We start from the raw sequence: 18,892 nt of genomic DNA on the forward strand, positions 1-18,892 counted from the left end.
GCTTTAGCCTTTTGTAGTATTTTATGGTTCCATGCAATTTTAGTATGGCTTTTCTATTTCTGTAAATGCATTGGAGTTTTTTTTTTAATTTTTTAAAATGTTTATTTATTATTGAGAGACAGTGAGAGATAGAGCATGAGCATGGGAGGGGCAGAGAGAGCAGGAGACACAGAATATGAAGCAGGCTCCAGGCTCTGAGCTTTCATCACAGAGCCCCACATAGGGCTGGAACCCACAAACCGTGAGACCATGACCTGAGCCAAAGTCAGATGTTTAACCGACTGAGCCACCCAGGCGCCTCTAAATGCATTGGAGTTTTGATAGAAATTGAATTGTGTCTGCAGATTGCTTTGGGTAAAATGCACATTTTAACAATATTAATGATTCTAATCCATGAATATGGGATGTCTTTCTATTTATTAGTGTCTTCTCCAATTTCTTTCATCAGTGTTTTATAGTTTTCAGTGTATAAATCTCTAGCCTCCTTGGTTAAATTTATTCCTAAGTTTTTTATTCTTTTGTGTGCTATTGTAAATGGGATTGTTTTCTACTTTCTTTTTTGGGTACTTTGTTGTTAGTATATAGAAACACAACTGATTTGTGAAGACCTGGATTTTCTTAATCTCTTTGGGATACTGAACAGAAATAGAATAGTTTGGGTAGTTTATTAACAGCAGACATTTATTTCTCACAGTTGTGCAGTCTGGGAAGTCAAAGATTAAGTGTCTGGTAGATTCAATGTCTGGTGAGTACTCACTTCCTCTTCACAGATGATACCTCTTTGCTTTGCCATCACATGGTGAAAGGGGGCAAGGGAACTTTCTCTGGCCTCTTTTATAAGGGCACCATCCCATTCAGGAGGGATCCACCTTCAAGAACTAATGACCTCTGAAAGTCTCCACCTCCTAATACCATCACCTCTGGGGTGGGTATTTCAACTTTTGAGTTTTTGGAAGGAACACAAATATTCAGTCCATAGCACTGAGTAAGCACTGTGAACATAGAGCTAGGTCAAGCAATGCTTTTATGACTTGTTTTTTCATGATAATCTCAATATATGTATTTATATATAACCCTTATAAACCCTTATGTTTTTATGTGGTATATGTTCTTTATGTGACATGTATACTTATGAATATTTTAGATTTACTTTTATGCTTATGTCTCTGTAATCCCTTTCAAAAGAATTCCATGAAGCAATATATTTTGTATTATGGTGAAATGTTTTTATAACAAGTATGTTGATAGAATGTTTATTTCAGCAATAAACTGGTAAATTTAATAATAAAATGATGTTGCCTAGAGTAAAGGGAAAGATTGGTAATGTGTACAAAAACTCATTCCCACCCCTGTTTCTGAGTCTATATGTATATGGTGTGTTTATATGCACATACATTCATAGGAAAAGAAATGACTTTTTCTAACTAAAATTATCTTGAAAAACCACATCTTTCTAGAATGTATTATGTTTATGCTGGAAGAATATTTATAAATGAGGGTTAGTTATTATATTAATAATTTTCTCAGTAAGAGGAGGAGTCTAGTTTAAAAGGTTGTGGAGGCTAAAAATGCTTTGTTAGTTATAAGACTGAGTTGTAAATAACTTGAAACAGATATCCTGACCACTATCCCCTCTATGTCTGATGGCACATAGTAGGTGTTTGCTTGCTGACTTGCTTTATCATTTTTGGTCAGATCTTCTCAGTAGTACCCTGAAGACTGTTTACTTGAGTAGACAAGATTCAGACCTATGAAAAAATTAAATTCTAAAATAAGGAAGCTTCAGAAATACAGTGCAGAGTTTAAATAGCTTGTAACCCCCTGCTTCATAAGTTGGTCCCGACTATTTCCTTTCCCTGTGTAAAGCAACACAACTGTGCTTCCGCCAGCACATTAACGCCACTTGGTTTCATGTTAAAGGTTTGTGTTTGGAGTTAAATCTAAGTGAAGCAGTAAACCATATTCTCTATAAAGTCAGGCAAGATAAAAGCTTAAATTCAGAAGGATGGCAGGGAAATGTCTCAACAGGTTGAAACCAGTTTCTATGGACAAAATCACCCCAACGTCTGCTTCAGGCTCCAAATCTACGTGTTCATTCAGGGTCTAATCTACCTTCCCTGGGCTTTTTGAGGCTTTTTGGCCTTTATTGATGGGAATTTTCCCAGGGAAAGGACATAGGAATGGGGCTCAGCCTGATAGGGGTGTGAGGTCACTGTCATCAATCCAGGAATGTCCAGGAGAAAAGATAATGCCTTGCATTTTTCTTGTGAGAGAAATCTTGCCAATTCAGGCCCTGATCCTGACACTGTTAGGGTCTCATTGCTGAGGCCCAACACTTCAGAACCCAACCTTTTCTTTCCCTCCCAAGGAGGCTACATGCTAATGGTGCCCAGTTGCACCTTACACAATGTCTCTAATGGCTTTCTGGATCAGTTAGGTCTCTGTTTACTGTGATTGAAATCCTAAAACATACTGGGTGATGCAGAAAAATGGACCTTTTGGCTCTTATAACCTACAGAGCCAGAGTAGGGCTGATTTCTGGCTCAAGCAGTCTCTCCAGTTCAACTCAACTCTGCTCTGCTCTTTCTTTCATTGGCTTTATTCCTAGACAGGTTCTTCATTCATGAATGCAAAATGGGCGAGCAGCTTCAAATTTGACATCCTTTCACTTTTAGAACCAGGAGCCAACAATGATTTTCATTAAAATGTCTCATTGCATCTCATTGGCTTCAGTGGGGCCCCATACCCATCTCTAACTAATTAATGTCTGTAGATCAGGGGAATGTAACAAACTGGCTGGCTTAAGACTGAGTCGCATGCTCCATTCCTTTAATTGGATTCCCGCCCAAAGCATATAACCTAGGATGTTGGAAGACGTGATGTCTGGAAATAATAAATCCAAACTTCAGGTAACCACAATAATAACTGATATAACTTTTATAATTATTATTATAATAATAATAACTGATATAACTTTTATATCATTATTATGGCTGAAAGTTCTATTGTGACCACCAGTGATTAATAATTTTCAGACAAGAATTTTTGCTTTATATGGATATCTAAAGAACGTAGAGAGATGCTGAGCATTCAACAATAAGAGTCACTAATGTCCACTATAGTTTGATATTCAAGTATTTTTGGTTTCCAGATATCCTCAGGAAGTATATAAAATATACTGATTGAAGGGGCATCCATAGGCAGCTTGGGTGTGTGGTCATAAAAGCATGTGGTTGGAGAGTTTGAATGCTTGAAAATTTTATGAATGAAGGTCAGTTTTGAAGCCAGAATTGGGCATTTTTGTTAGAAGATTAGCTAAACACTTTATCCTTTTGTGAAAGAATTTGACCTTTGGTTAAGCTCTGTTCTCCTGGAAACCTGAAAATGATAAAATGTCAGTAATATTTTTAGGCAACAATGCTATGGGGAAAAATGGCCCTTTGTTAGTAAAAATTACTACTGGAAAGTAGGAGAATTTCCCTGGTTTGGTCCCAACTGTGCTCTCTAAGAGGAGCTGTTTGTCCATTCTGCCTATGGCCCTAGCTTTGGGGGAATCTCTAAGAGGTCCCTTCCCTACCATCCATTATGTTATCTGGCTACATCGGCAGTGAGTGATGAGGGGCAAGCCCTTCTTAGTCTGGATTGAGATAACTGTAAATTCTGAGAGGAAGCCATAGGTTGGATATTTTCTGAGTACAGTGATTCGTATAACTGGGCATAACTTTTGTGGGAACCCTGGAAATTATGTCTATGAAATTGTTACAAAGATATGGGCTCCTATGAGGAATAATGCTTTTAAGGCTGGGTGCTCTTAAACTTGCCTATGTTCTGCTCATTGCTCTTGAGCTGTCACCTGGGGGCCAGATAAAATAGCTTCTGGATACTGTGTGGGTTGCTGAACTGTTTGCCGCAAGACTCCTGCAGAAGAGTAATGCCTGATGCTGCCTTGCTGGCAAACTCTCTAGCAGACTGGTTGGCTATGATAGTCTTGTGTGTCTGAATGTTCACTTGGGCTCAAGAAGACCCATTGGTGGTATTGCAGACACATATGTAAAATGTAGCCCGAAACAAGGCTCAGATTCCTGATATCATGATGTGGCAGATAACTATATATTATGCCTGTTTCCTTTTCTTCCTGGGTACAAAGCTAGATTGTATTTCCCAGTCTCTCCTACAGTATGTGTGGCTATTTGACCAAATTTTAACCAATGGAATGTGGATGGAAGTGTAGAAAAGTACTTCCAGATCCGGCCCATAAAAACCCTCCCTGTGCCATCTCCATCTGCCCAATGACTGCCAAGGACTCTAAGGTTCTAGAGGAGGGCAAAATCTTAAGATAGAGTCCCTGAATCACCATATAGAAGGTCACCTGCAATCAGAACATCCATTTAGACTTCCAGTGAACAAGAAACACACCACTGTTATATTTATCCAGGGTATTTTGGAGGCTCACCTGTGAAATCAGCTAGTACTTCCCCCAGCTAACAGTTGCTAACTAACATCTACTAGGCCTCAGATTCAGACATTTTAACATAATACACTAAGGGATGCAGGCTTGTCACATTTCCAGGAATAACTTCAGGGTTTTTTAAACCTCTAAAATGCAAACAGAAGATGTATGTTTACATCGTGAGCTGTTGATTTGGAAATAATACTCATTTACTCCTGATATGGTAAGAATTTGGGACACAACTCCTAATTGTAAGTAGGGGAAAATGGCCAGGAGGAAACATTTGTATAAATGTTGCTCTGTCTGTAATAACACCACCAATTTCTGCCTCCCAGTTCAGAATGGCAGAGAAAGGCTGCAAGTAGACTGTTGTACTAAAGATGAGAGAAGTTTCTACAGCCTTTTCTACAGCCTCCAGACTGGAACAGGGACTCAAGGGGATTCTAGCCCATTGTTGTTTACAGTCCTGTTTCCTACCTAGACTGTGGATGGACAGCCAGTGGAAAATTAGTCCATGAAAAAAGGATTCTATGGTCAAATAAATTAGGGAAATACTACATAGTATATTCTCCCCATGAGGGATCTCAATGCATATAAGCAAATTAAAGACTCTGAGAAACTCTGTAATAAGGAATCCTGTTTTTAACTCTGTAAGTTTTTAGTAAGTAACAGTATAAATATTATAATTTTATTATATGTTATTATATTTTATTAAATTATTAAATTTATATATATATATATTTTTTACTTTTTTTTTTTTTTTAAATGTTTTTTTTCAACGTTTATTTATTTTCGGGACAGTGAGAGACAGAGCATGAACAGGGGAGGGGCAGAGAGAGGGAGACACAGAATCGGAAACAGGCTCCAGGCTCTGAGCCATCTGCCCAGAGCCCGACGTGGGGCTCGAACTCCCGGACCGCGAGATCGTGACCTGGCTGAAGTCGGACGCTTAACCGACTGCGCCACCCAGGCGCCCCTAATTTATATTTTTTAATTGCTATAATTTTATTTATAATTAGATAAGACATGTATAATAAACTACCCCCAAATCTGTTCAATACAGTAAAAGTTTATTTCTCACTCATTGAAGTTCCATGTGAGTCAGTGGGTGATTGGGAGAGCATGGCTATACCCCAGGTCATTGGGGCCAGAGACTCAGGCTCCATTCACAGTGTGGGGCTGTTATCTTCTAGGGCTTCAGAATTTTCCACTAGATTCTTTGCATCCAGCTAGCAGAGAGGGAAGTATGGGAAAGGCACACATGCTCCTAACTAACTTTAGAGATGTTTCTTTTTAGTTCCACTCACATTCCATTGGTGGGAACCAATTCTAAGGTCCACCTACAGGTAAGGGCACTGGGAATGTACCTGGAGGAAGAGGCGACACATGGATATTGGTGAGCAGTCTGAGTAGCTGTCACAAGTTGTCCTGCTGATCTCCAAATACTGTTTTCTCCTTTTTGCCCTATGACAAGCATATTCAAACCCCGCGGAAGCTACCTAAATTCCCATCTAGTCATGAAATTCAGCTGAAAATCCAGGAGTTTTTAGTGATACAGAGTCGTCTCTGTCAGAGGCAAAAAGGAAGACACATAGTGGTCCCTAACCCACAACCGTTCTGAAATCCTTCTCATCATTCAGGTCTGAAGCTTCCTGCCTCATTTCACTGATCTGGCCTTGATTCTCCTCTGCAGAAGAAATTCATTTATTCTTTGTTGTCCATGGCCCTGGCTCTGCACCCTGAGAGGATCTCCTGTCCATTATCTTCCTTGACCTCATCTGAAGTGAGTGGTAAGGAGTAAGCCCTCCTTAGTAGCAGATCTTACAAGCCATTTCCTAACCATCTTAGTCCAGGGTCCAGAATCTGGCTGGATGTACAAATGAGAGCTACAGAGCCTCCCCTGATTGGGGTGAGTGGGCTATTAATGACAATAGTAATAAGGCTTGACATTTCTATGATGCTGGTTTCCAAATGCTTTTATATACATTATTGTATGCAGTCCTCAAAATAAACTCATGAGGTGGGGATGTTTAACAGTGAGAAAGGCCACTGGGAGGTCTAAAGTTAACTATTATAGGCCCATTCGCAAGGCAAGAAAACACTTTGTGACTTGCTTCTGTTTTTTGGGCCCCCCCCACCTTTTTTTTTTTTTTTTTTTACCTGATCTGAGCCATTTTTGGGGTTATTCAGCCATATCAGGTTGTTAAGAGTCTGACCTCAGATTTGATGAGCCACCATCCATCTCTTCCCAGTGAACAAAGACTTGCTTTTGGTAAAGGAGACTGACAAGGTTCTTCTCATTCTGAGAAACCATATTCAAATAGGAAATACCCGATTCCGCCCTGCTCTCTCCTCTTTATAGAACCATGGGATTTCAGTTCTAGAAAGGCCAGTAATATTGTTCTAGATCCATGACTCATTCCATCTTCCTCAGAGACTGAAGGGTTCTTCAGAAGTGTCTTCGTGGGTCAGTTCAGAGCAGATGAGGTAGGGGGAGTGGGGGTTGAGAAAGGCTCATCAGTTTTGGTTCTGGGCTTATCACCCCTCAATCAGGGCAGCTTAGCTTTGGACTGTAGCGTTAGAATAAAGCATTCAAGTACCAACAAAACTTGAAAACCATGGTTATTAGTGAAATACATTATCTCTGCAGATGAAAAACTTGAAGTCCAGAGAGGTTAATTGGCCTGAATGCACACAGATGCTCACTGGAAAAACTGGCATTAACACTATGTTTCCTGAATCCCAGGCTTTTAGAATATTGTTCTTCTAATTTGAATAGAAGTCTTCTAATTAGAATATTGTTCTCCTCTGTTTGAGGACAGAGTGGAGGGAGGTCAGCTTGATTCTGTCTCAACCCATGGTCTAAGAGTATTAAATATGCAAAAAATGGCTGCTCTCTTCGTATCTTCTCCTCCCCATACCCCTTCCCACCACATGATATTTGTTTATGCGTAGGAATAGAAAAGAGTGATTACTTTAAATTTGCATTTCTTTCAACAATTGGGGAAATACCTTACTGTATCTTGTTTAAATGTGGCTTTTCAGGGGCACCTGGGTGTCCCAGTTGGTTGAGCGTCCAACTCTTGATTTTGACTCAGGTAATGATCCCAGGGCTGTGGGACTGAACCTCATGTTGGACTGTGTGGCCATGGAACCTGCTTAGGATTCTCTCTTTCTCTCCCTCTGCCCTCATCTCCTGCTTGCATGTTCTCTCTCTTTCTAAAATTAAAAAATTTAAAAAAAATGTGACTTTTCACACAATTCCAGCTTTTGTGGGGGGAGAGGTGCAAGTAATTTCCTGCCGTGTCTTATTGTCCCCAGGGAAGGAAAACAGAGCTCCAATATTTGGGGCGTCAGTGACTGTGGAGGTTGGTTACTTGTTCCAACCACCAGGTTTGTTCCCAAAAAAGATTTGCATTTTGCCTGTGAGCAGGAGAGGTCCTCTGCAGGCCAAGGGATTGGGCCTTAGAATTGAGAGTGATGTGTTATGCCCCATAGATCATCCTTGCATGTGTCTGTCAATGCTCAACTGAGAGCTGGGGCTGTACTACATTAAGAAGGTCCTGAGGGTTGGTTTCCATCAGGGGAAATGATCAGGGCAGAGTTCATTGGTGGGAGTTTGCTCATGTTTTGAGAATTAAAACTTATTTATTTCAGAGTTAGAGTCACTTTCTCAGCTGTTTATATTCCATTTTTCATTTTTTTCCTGCTCCCTGCTTTGTTCTTTCAGTTTTTGACAAGTGAACAAAAATTCTTTTTAATAACTTTTAAAAAGATGTCATCATGCTGTCCAGAGAGGAATAAGTGATCAAACTGCCTAACAGAGAAACACTGTGCATTTGTTTTTATTCGCTCAGTATTAAATCTATATCTCCCCCAACCTCATTCTTTTCTAAATGTGTAACAACAAAGTAGGAGATAATTTTTATTTTTTTCCAATGTGCCTTCAGGGAAATCCCTTTTAAATCTATGGATTTTAGTCCAATGAGGGATCCTCTCCCTTTAGTCTACATTTTGCATATCGTCTGTTTCTTACAGGGCTTCCGTATTGTCTCAGGCTCCACTGGAAATGCAGCAAGGATTCCTAGCACATCCCAGTTGCCATAGCAACAGCAGTCTTTCCCATAATGAGCTGCATCATCTGAACTGATGTCACAGCATCATGCAGCAGGTCAAACAAGGCATCTCCTAGTATTGCATCCTACAGATGTGCTGTAAACATCAAAAGGAGACGGTGGGAGCGGGAGATGGTAAGTGTTGAATGTCCGGGCCTTAATTGCACGGCTGTTTTGTCGGTTAGTCGGTGTCTGCTAAGGCGGAGATGGGGGGATGTTGTCTGCTTAAAATGGACTAGGGAAAGAGGAGCTGTTTTACCTAAATCTGTTTTTCAGGCTGCTGGGTTAAGACAAAGGCCTGTAAGAGTCATACAGGAGTCATAGTACATAGAATTATCCTTGCTCCATCTCTGCCTCTTATTTTTGGTGTTCTCATAGAATTTTTCATAAGCATAAGATGATTTTCTATTGCAAAATCCCAAATAGGCTCTGAAATGAGCAGTTCACAGCATTTCAGCATTGTGAAGATATATATTTCTTTTATTTGTTGGGCAGAGCTAAATGGTCCCCTATTTGCTCTTGTGATTTTTGAAATATTTAGTGATTTGCAGTATGAAATTTAGTATCTACCTCGGTTGGGTTTCAGTTTCTTCATGGCAAGGAACGAATGCTGAATAAGCATTTGACATAACCCTGATGTGAAAGGGGATCTCTTGCCTGTTCACGACGGAATTTATTAAAAGCATGAAGATCCAAACCAAATGAAATTACTTGAGCCTTTTGATTTATATGGTCGTCCTTCAACCCACGTCCTTCATAGTTAGTTGAAAGCCTGCCACGATATTTTTCCATCTCCAGACAGTCTCTAAAATAGCTGGAGTTGTTTGCAGGCGGACTTGTAACAAGTCTGTTCTCTGCGGCAGTTGCAATGAAGGGTAACGCTGAAGAGAGCCTCTGGAAGTGCCAGTGGGTGCTGCTGTTAACTTTAGCCAGAATCTGGTAAGACGAATAAATAGCAGAGTTCCCAGGGACTGTGGTGAATACAGATCTCTGGGCTCAGTCATAACCTCAACTTAATTCTAAACTACAGTAAACATGTACCATGTTCATTTCAACTCTTAGCTATGTCTTTAGGCATCTTCGTTGCCTATATATATATATATATATATATATATATATATATATATATATATCCCTCCCCCCCCCCCCAAAAAAAAAAAAACTGTAGTCTGACAGTACCAGTTAAGGAGCAGTGTGTTGCCTTTTGTTTTGGGAAATGAAATGGATTTTTCTGGTGCAGCTGATTGCTACGAAGACAGAGAAAGGAGGAGGCACATGTCAGTTCAGTTGATCAATATGTCCACTTGGAATCAGGGAGTGGTCTTTTGGCTCAGTGCTGCTGAGTTGATAGTTTTTATTTGAAAAGTCTTAAAGGAAAGAATGGCAACCCCCGAGTTGCCCTTCTTTTAGGCTGTTTATTGAGCCTAAAAGAGATGTATCCTAGGAAGCAGCAAAAGCAGTATCTCTAGTGAGCTTGAAGTGATTCTTTCTTTTTTTTCCTCACAGTCGATCATATTGGTCCCATTAGGCACTAGCTGGAATGAGAGACCTTAGATTTTAATTAGTTTGTTTATACATACATATCACATACATACTACTCTCCATCCATATAAGCTTATATGGCTGACATGCAGCTCTATGGGATGGGAGAGGTCAGCTCAGCCTGGCTTTATTGCAAGCACTTAGGACCACGAATTGTTCGTTGCCTGCTTTTTTGTTGTATAATGCAAACAGAAAGCTTTGCTGGGACTGCTGGGTATGAACGCAGCTAAGTCAGAAGCTGTAAGGTGACAGGGAGGAGTCCTAGATGGAGATGGGGGAAGGGAAAGTGTATCTAGTTGCTGGATTATGAGTCTGGAGAAAATCACCCAGTGCCCATTAGAATTCTTTTAAAGTATTATTTCCAAGGAAAAGCAAGGAAGAAAGACTTGTTTGGTAACATGAATTGTTAGGAGTAAAAATAACCAAAGCCAGCATTTTAATGAGTTTTCTATTTGCTTAATTTTTGTTTCTTTTGTCTAACAGTGTGTTCAGCTGCTTCATCATGGGTGATTTGTACAATTACTGGAAGTCACAGAAGCCAGATTCCTTAAGGGCAGTGTTAGAAAAAGTGGAGTCATGCTTTGAGGGTGGGGAAGGCGCTGGTGGGTGTGGGCTGACGCAGTTATCTGGTAGAATATTCTCTCCTTTCAGAGGAACCTGTGACCCCCCCCTCCACCCCACCCTCCCCTGTTCCTGCAAGTATTCAAAATGCAGTTACAGTTCTCCAACTTTATGCTTTTGTGCTCTTTTTGCTCCAGGAGAACAAAGCCCTAGTAATGGGAGCTGTCATCCTGATCCTCAGTTTCTTTGCAGAAGGCCACAGCCTTCTGTGCTGTTCTCTGATTAGCTGCGTGTCTTAATTACTGGCTAAGGCTATTTCAGTTGCCTTAGTTTTAATATATCCCCAAGGGGTGGATGGTGTGTGTGGGGGGGGGGGAGGGGAGAGATTGCTCTATGGCTGCATTTAGTGGTGTTTCACTGAAACTTTCTAGAATTGAAAGAATTTTGTTTCACAGTGATGAGTGAAAGGTCATAAAGACCATGTTTACTATGTGGCCAAGTTTCCACCATGGAAACCTCACAAGAGCTAACCTTCTCCATGCTTTTGGTTATGGCCTTTCTTTCCCTCCTAAATTATAAAGTTGCAAATAAGTTAATTATTTATGGGAGTGATAGAAATAGTAACCAAAATAACAATTCTCATAATGTTCTCATTATGTATCCAGCACGGGACCTAACATTATATATATCTCATTTAGCCCTTATAATGACATTATGAGATATAGAATAATAATTGCATTTTTAGGTTTGGGTGGTGGTATTCATGTTTTGCAGAAACCAAGTCTTAGCCAGGTTAACAGAGTTGGCTAAGTTAAGTTAATGAGTGATTGGGTGAGGATTCCAAACCAATGTGATTTGACTGTGATACCCATAGACATTTTGGTTTTGTGACATCTTAACTGTGTGTACCATACAGATCAGTCATCTTTACTCTATCATACTTATCTTACCCTTCTCATTCTAATTGGAAAATCAGATTTCACATTTTCACACATAGAATGAAATTCCATTTATGACACTAAGTTCAATTTTACTGCACAGAAGAGCTTAAATTTTGGTGAGATCTTTATCTGATCCTAGAGATTGAATGAATACAGAATTGAGGCTTAGAACTTTTGCCAGTACCCTGGCTCAACATATTTCTAGTAGGATCTACATATCGGAAATGCTAGATGAATGACTATGGGCATGATGGAATTGCACTAAAGGCAGGTCTTATCGAGGTCAATAATGAATCAAGTTTGTTGATTTTGTCTCATCAGCTACATAAATAGTGCTCAGCTAACTTTAAGACAGTTCCATTCCCTGGTAACGCCAGACAAGGAATAGAAGAGGAAACATCTCTCACAGTCAGAAGGTGTACTCCAAATATATCTCTTGGGTCAAGAAGATAAAAAGAATTTTTTTGCTGAGTGTATCAGTGGCTGAATCCAAATGCTTCCTATCTCTGACAAAGTACCAGAATGATGGTATTGTGCAACATCCTGGAAGCCTTGTGTTTGAGGAGAACTGATACAGTCATCTCTGCATCATCTTGCCCATCCCCATCTATCCACGCCCAGCATCATTAGTGGGCTCTAAGGGCTGTTCTTTGTTTGACTGTGGGGCTAATGCATACATGACAGCACATTGATATTGATTCTGGTATGGTGAATACTTAGAGATATGATTCCACGGAGCTCATTAGCCTTTTCTAGGTTCTGGGAAGACGTTAACCTTTGTCCCAGCTTGCTCCAAGGAGGTCCATGCTTGTGTCTGCCTGAGCTACAGAAATGAGAGGCTGACATGAAAGCTATAGAGTTAGTAGGTACAGTGACTGCATGAGTTAGATTCTAACTAGGAAATAAAAGGTCAGTGGAATTTAGGGAAGTCTATGGTCCTGCTACATGTGTCTGATTTCCTCCTATTCCTAATCCTAGAATCAGTGAATTATAATTTGTTTTGATCCTATGGATTCAGTTCAATTCAAGTATTTATTGAGTATCTACTATGTGCCAGGCAATGTGAGGGAACATAGGAGTAAACAAGACAGATGCAAATCTCTCCCCCCATTATATTCTAGAGGGGTAGACAAAAATAAACAGGTAAATTTATACTGGAATAATTTATTCTCTCTGATACTATAATACTACTATTTCTATTTAGTTATGTTCCACTTGGTAATAGATATTATATATATATATATATATATATATATATATATATATATATACACACACACACACACACACACACACACACATATATGATATAATAGATATAAGATATATATATCTAATAATATAATAGATATTATTTCTGCACATATGTATAGGTGCCTATGCATGTGTGATGTACATATGGAGGTAAAGTCACTGCATCAAATTATAGCCTTGTTATCTTTCTGCTTAGGTTTGGATTAGAATTTTGCTAGGTATAAACAAAGCTTGCATGGCAGTTATCATCCTGTTGGTATATGAGCTGTTCTGGAAGGTATAATTGTCATCAACCACAAAGTACATATCCATCTCAATTGACTTCAACCTGACATATGGAAATATGAAATGTATATGACAGATCAGTTAAGGAGAGATTTTTTTTTCACTTTTATAAAAGATATTTCTCACTTTTAAAAACTATCCTGAGAACCTTCTAAATTGAGTGTTTTATCCAGCGAGCCAGTGGAGGTATATGCCACATGGGCACAAGTTCAGTCACCTCCAGCCATGAGCAGCCTGTCCATTCCTCCTAGTATGCCTTACAAATATCACTTTAAATGAGAGACATTTCTTTAAGTGATTATATTAACTAAAGCATTTAAAACTGTGATTGTATTTTCATAAACTTTCCTGAAAGTTTTCAGGTGCATGTTCATACATATGTAAGTTGTGTCTGACTTGTGACAATCAATCACTTGCAGATTGATTATTTTCCTTTGATGGCAATTGCATATACCCAACTCTGTAAATGGGCCATGAGTGGGAAGGCATTTTGGGGGAATATCACTTTTTATAGGACTTTGGCCACAGCAACAGACTTTTAGGTATTTTGAATTAATAAGGCAAAAGATATTTTTCTCTATAAGCACATCCCTACCAGCAGGTAAATCCCCCAGCTGGTTTTGAGACTTGGTGAGGACAGAGGAGAGACTTTGTTTCCCTTGTAAGCCACCAGTGATGTTTTTATCTGTTTTTCAGCTAAAGGGCATGTTTCCAATTCTTCCAGGCATTTTGCAGCTGGGTGCTTTGAGTCACAAAGAGAAATGGGGAGAGATTGTAGAATCTCTAGAACATGGTCTCAAGCAGGACAATTCATGGGCCAAACTTGGCCTGCAGGCCTCCAGGGCGGGCTTCATGTGCTTGTAGCCCATGTAGTCACATAGGGCCCGTGCTAAGAAGAGTCCTCACTTGATTTAATGTTCTGCAGTCACCATCGTGAAATTCATAAGAATAATTTTGAGCAAGGGGTTCTGCATTTTCATTTTATACTGGACCCTGCAAGTTATTTGGCAGTCCTGTGTGGCCATTTTGATATAAAAAATTGACACTCAAATTTAAGTTCCAGATTTCTCTTTAAGAATTAGATGATGTGTCTCATTTGGCAAGGGTTGACTTAGCAGTGCTCTCCAATTCATCATGGTCTCCCATCAGTCCCCTCCATTTACCCCCAACTGCTACTGCCTGAGCCCTGTAGATACTTGAGTTTGAGACCTCTGCTCTGGAACAATTCAAACAGAAATTGTAGAGCTTAAAATAACTGAAGTACCATTGTCAAAACAACCCAGGGCAAAGACTCCATACGTGGTAATTTAAAGGCATCCATGGTAATTCAGTGCCATGCGCAGTAATTCAGTGGCATTTCTTTTATAGGCAGTGGGGGACATGTTACATTATACCTGAAGATATTTGGTAGGTCAGGCCTATTTGTCATTACCATTGCTTTCAGGGGAGAAATCAGATCTTTGCAAAGCAAGCTAATTAACCATCCTGTGGGTTCATTGTTTATATTTATTCTCCCACTCTTTGTTTACTCCTTGATTACTTTTATCACCTTCTTTGTTTAACTCTCATTTAAATTACACAGCATTTTTATGCTGGCTGGATATTTTTTCAGCATTATCTTTATTTATTTTTTTTTTAATATTCTCTCTCTCCAGGAAACTGGGGACCTAAAATTTGAGGTTATACTACTACAGAAAGAGTTCACATTTTTTTTTAATTAAAAGGGGAATTATAGTCAATATTTATAATGAACCCTTCCCTAGCAAGGCCGTCCCAGCCATGCTGATGTTTGTAAGTCTGGATCTACCATGACTATTTATAATAATGAGATATTGGTAATGGACTCCTGGACCTTATAGTATGTGAAACACTCTGACCCATCATGTTACAGTGAGAAGAAGCTGTATTAATCTACAGATGTACAGAGAATTGTTAGAGAATTAATATGAATAATGGCACTTGCTGCACAGGAAAAAGATAACTTTTTTGGGGGTTGGTTTTGACTGGATGAGAGTAAACAAGGACCTGACAAATATTTGAGGGGCTCTTGTCATTTCTTAGAGAACTAGGGGGTGTTGGAGTTTTCTCTAAGGATCAAGCACCAAGGACTCATGGCCTTACTGTGTACTTGGTAAAGATCCTAATGCCCACTGTGGCCACCATTGTACAAGCTGTAAAACCAGCTGTGTTAGATAATTTCACTAGTCAGCCATCAACAAATGTGTCAGCTATCTACCATGTACAAGATCATGTGCTGAAGGAACAAACACTTTACAAATTAGGACAACCAAAAGCATGTGCATGTATATCACCTGGAGAGCTTGTCATAGATTTAACATTCTGTTGCTTGGGCTGTGCTTGCAGACAGTGTGGACTAGTTCTCTTTTTCTAGAGGTTCTCTGAGATAGAGCTCTAGGTATATCTGAAGCTACCCTCTCATCTTTCGTTCTTTTCATTCAATTCCTTGATTTATATATTTTTCCTGAAATAACTCTTTACTTTGATCCCCTCACGATTATTGTTTCACACCCCTCTCAGCTCTTTCAATTCTTAGAGTTCATAGTTTGTTTCTACCCCACCAGTCTCTTTCTTACTCCTGTTACCTTCTGGCATAGCTCTGGACCCACCATGATTCTCTCCTCCAGCAGCCCTCCAGTCTCCCCAGCCACAGTTTATTCCCATTACATTAGCATAAAAATAGCCCATCTAAAACAAGTAACACTGGTGCTCCCCTAGTGAAGTAATCTGCTTACATTTAGCTTTAGTAGTTAATTCAAATATCACACTGTATTTAACTTGTTTTTTTTTTTTTGTTTTTACATGCGTGTGTGTATGTGTGTGTGTGTGAAGTAAAAGAGAATGACTCTTTTTTTTTTTTTTTTTTAATTTTTTTTTTTTCAACGTTTATTTATTTTTGGGACAGAGAGAGAGAGACAGAGCATGAACGGGGGAGGGGCAGAGAGAGAGGGAGACACAGAATCGGAAACAGGCTCCAGGCTCTGAGCCATCAGCCCAGAGCCCGACGCGGGGCTCGAACTCACGGACCGCGAGATCGTGACCTGGCTGAAGTCGGACGCTTAACCGACTGCGCTACCCAGGCGCCCCAAGAATGACTCTTTTTAAAAATTTTTTAAAGTTTATTTATTTATTTTGATGGGGGGGAGGGGCAGAGAGCAACAGGCGGGTAGAGGGAGAGAAAATCCCAAGCAGGCTCCCACTGCCAGTGCAGAGACTGACACAGGGCTTGAACCCACAAACCTCGAGATCATGACCTGAGTCAAAATTAGAGTCAGACGCTTAACCGACTGAGCCACCCAGGCACCCCAAAAGGGAATGACTTTTTAACATTTATTTTGGTCACTCATGCAGGCAGCCTGAGTGGGATTAACTAGAAATATTCAGAATAGCAGGACCTTAGGCAAAAATAAAAGCAGGTATACAAATGTAGTTAAAAAATTTGTCCTTTAGTGTTGTTATTACATTACGTTGTCAATTTAAAATAAATAAACATAAGAAGGAGGGTGTGGTGAGAAGGTGGGCAATGCAGCAAGGCACCACAGCAGTGTATCTTTCTTCAGCTTCAACTAGGTGTGGCATTCAGCTTCTAGGATACCATAGGGGAAAACCTGTCTCAGAAGAGCAGCTGCTTGAAGAGAAAGGACAGATTTGAAAAGAAAGGCAAGAAATAAAAACAACCTCTAAAACTATCTCAGAGAACTAATGATTGCTTTGAGAACTAATAAAGAATTAGACTGGTGAATTAAGATATTATGGTTTTCACTAATTTAGCAATAAATAATTGATACATGATTTGTAAACATGTGAATTTTAACCAATTAAACTGAAAAAGAATAGGCTAAGAGGCAGAGGACAAAGAAAAAGGTAACATAACCAGCTTAAGAAGAGACATGTTTCACCAGGATATTTTTTACTCAGAGAGTTTTTTCCTTTTGTTCTTTCCTCTGGTTAATATTATTAGGTTTATTTGTTGTGAAGGTGAATAAGCCCACATATTTTGTTTTAATTTTGGTGGAGGAGGGGCAAGGGGAGAGGGAGAGAAAGACTCTTAAGCAGGCTCCACACCTAGCTTGGAGCTGGATGCAGGGCTTGATCCCATGACAGTGAGATAATGACCTGAGCCAAAATCAAGAGTCAGATGCTAGACTGAGCCATCTAGGTGCCAAGTTTTATTTTATTTTTTTATTATTCTTCAAGAAAATAACAAGAATCATGATCTTTGCCATGTTGTTTTTCTCTGGTTCTTAGATATAAGATCTTAACGCCATCCTTGTAAAACTACCATGTATGATTAAAAACCTAAACAAGAATTAGTAAATGAGTGGGGTCAACAAGCTTGAGGACAAAACGAAATGTCCCTTTTTAAAGATAGTCTAAAACTTCAGATGGTGATGGAAATGTTGTATTACCAAACCTAAACTGATTTTTTTACAATAATTTGCACCAAATGAGGGCTTCCATTTTGGTTTTTAGAATCCTAAAATCCAATAATTTACACAAATGTATATATGCTGATATTCTCTATGCAGGAGATTTGTGGTAGGGGAGGCTCCCTTCTTGAATCACTCCATCTTCTGACACCCTAAACAGAGCTTGGAAGGGTAAATTTTGGAGCTAGGTGTATTTACCTTTGAATCTCAGCTCTAACATAAAATTATTATTATTATTATTATTATTATTACTAAATATTATTTATTTTGCAGAAGAACATGTGGGGGAGGGGAAGGGAAAGGGGACAGAGGATCTGAAGAGGACTCTGCACTGGCAGGCTGACAGCAGTGAGCCTGACACAGGGCTTGAACTCACAAACTGTGAGATCATGACCTGAGCTGAAGTTGGACGCTTAGCTGACTGAGCCACCCAGGTGCCCCTCTAACATATAATTATTAAATCTTTGATTTTGAATTTCCTAGAGTGTCATTTTCCCCACATATAAAATGAGGAGAATATCCATTTTACAGGTTGAAAATACATTTTTATGTAATCTTATTGGCACAAAGCATTGATAAATGAGTTATTGTTATTATTATTTTTTAAGTAGGCTCCACTCCCAGCATAGAGCCCAGAGCAGGGCTTGGACTGGCAAACCTAAGGTTAAGACCTGAGCTGAGATCGAGAATCAGATGCTTAACCAACTGAGCCACCTAGGTACCCCAAATGAATTATTATTATTTTACTTCTCTGAAGTAGTGGGATAAGATTACTATTCTCCCAAGAAGAAATTTAATTTCTCAACTCCAATCCCTAAACCAAGGAAGTAATTTTCAAAGCTTTCATTAATGGAGAGAAAATCCCTTTAATATATTTTATTTATTTTTTTTTAATTTATTTTTTTTTTCAACGTTTATTTATTTTTGGGACAGAGAGAGACAGAGCATGAACAGGGGAGGGGCAGAGAGAGAGGGAGACACAGAATTGGAAACAGGCTCCAGGCTCTGAGCCATCAGCCCAGAGCCTGATGCGGGGCTCGAACTCACGGACCGCGAGATCGTGACCTGGCTGAAGTCGGACGCTTAACAGACTGCGCCACCCAGGCGCCCCCCTTTAATATATTTTAAATGGTTATACTGTGCTGGGCACATGTATTAGTTCACTTAATTTCCTTTCCCTGCTTAATTTTTCTCCATAGCACTTATCGCCATCTGCAAACTATACATTTTTCTCACTGTCTTAGTATGAAGCAAATTGCACAAGGGCAGAGATTTTTTTGTCTGTTTTGTTCATTG

General features: G+C 39.5%; 1 protein-coding gene across 3 annotated transcripts in view; it reads left to right on the forward strand.

Moving 5' to 3' along the window:
- Positions 1–8,488: 8,488 nt before the first annotated feature.
- AKAP6 (A-kinase anchoring protein 6) overlaps positions 8,489–18,892 on the forward strand; it is a 483,440-nt gene continuing 473,036 nt past the window's right edge. For all 3 annotated transcript variants that reach the window (XM_045450650.1, XM_045450656.1, XM_045450655.1), the window contains exon 1: positions 8,489–8,700. The gene's annotated coding sequence lies outside the window, so the exon portion shown is untranslated. The remainder of the gene's footprint in view (positions 8,701–18,892) is intronic.

Source organism: Leopardus geoffroyi, chromosome B3, assembly GCF_018350155.1.
Source record: "Leopardus geoffroyi isolate Oge1 chromosome B3, O.geoffroyi_Oge1_pat1.0, whole genome shotgun sequence".
Classification (NCBI taxonomy): Eukaryota; Metazoa; Chordata; class Mammalia; order Carnivora; family Felidae; genus Leopardus; species Leopardus geoffroyi.